The sequence below is a fragment of the Bufo bufo genome, chromosome 1 (assembly GCF_905171765.1).
Source record: "Bufo bufo chromosome 1, aBufBuf1.1, whole genome shotgun sequence".
In the NCBI taxonomy this organism is placed as follows: Eukaryota; Metazoa; Chordata; class Amphibia; order Anura; family Bufonidae; genus Bufo; species Bufo bufo.
This window is the reverse complement of record NC_053389.1, coordinates 807,559,031-807,559,914: the sequence shown is the minus strand read 5'-3', so window position 1 is coordinate 807,559,914 and position 884 is coordinate 807,559,031. Positions and strand designations below refer to the sequence as shown.

Sequence of the window (884 nt, the reverse complement as noted above, 5' to 3'; positions counted from 1 at the left end):
GGAAACACAGACAACGGACGCGGAACACAAACAGCATTTTTTTGCCGATTGAAATGAATGGGTCGCCATCCTATCCACAAAAAAAAACGGAACGGAGGCCGAGAAAAACAACTGTCGTGTGCATGAGGCCTAACCCAGAGAATGAAGGGTACAGGTCAAGAAAAAAAAGCGTAAAACAGTGGAATTGCGTTTTTTTTTTCCAATTCCACCCCATTCAGATTTTTTTTTCTCGCTTTCCACTTTATTGCATGCCACGTTAAATGCTGGTATTAGAAAGTACAACTTGTCCTACAAAAAACAAACCCTTATATGGCTATGTGAATTGAAAAATAAAAAAAGTTATGGCTCAAGGAAGATAAGGAAGAAAAATGAAAAAAAGGCAAAAACGAAAAAAAAAAAAATCCTCAGGGCTAAATACATGTATATTAGAAAATTGTGTGATTTGCTATTATATAAAAAAAATATATTTAAAAATAAGAACCGGAATACCGCTTTACAGGGTAACCAGAACTAAACATCGCTGTGAACAGGATTTGAACCTGTGCGGGAATATCCCATTGGATTTCGAGTCCAACGCCTTAACCACTCGGCCATCACAGCTTACCTCCAGGCCAGGTTCACGGCTGCTTTTTGTATTCTTTTTGGTAGGTGGAAAATCACCCGATACCACTCATGAAAAGTTAGGGATATTTGGGGTTGAAAATTATAGAAAACGTAAAAAGTTCCCGTTCCAGTGATGTTTTTATATCATGAAAGTGAGGTGATTTCCTCATTTCAAATAATTTATTGAAACAAAAGCAAACACCAGTGCTGGGTATACAGCCACAAAATGTCTGGCAGAACTAAAATCTCACTGAGAAAATACATTTTAATCCAATAAGTGC

General features: G+C 37.2%; 1 non-coding gene across 1 annotated transcript; it reads right to left on the bottom strand.

Annotated features, from left to right (window-relative positions):
- Window positions 1-518: 518 nt before the first annotated feature.
- Window positions 519-600, bottom strand: TRNAS-CGA. Its single transcript has one exon. It is a non-coding gene; the product is annotated as a tRNA-Ser (tRNA).
- Window positions 601-884: the final 284 nt, after the last annotated feature.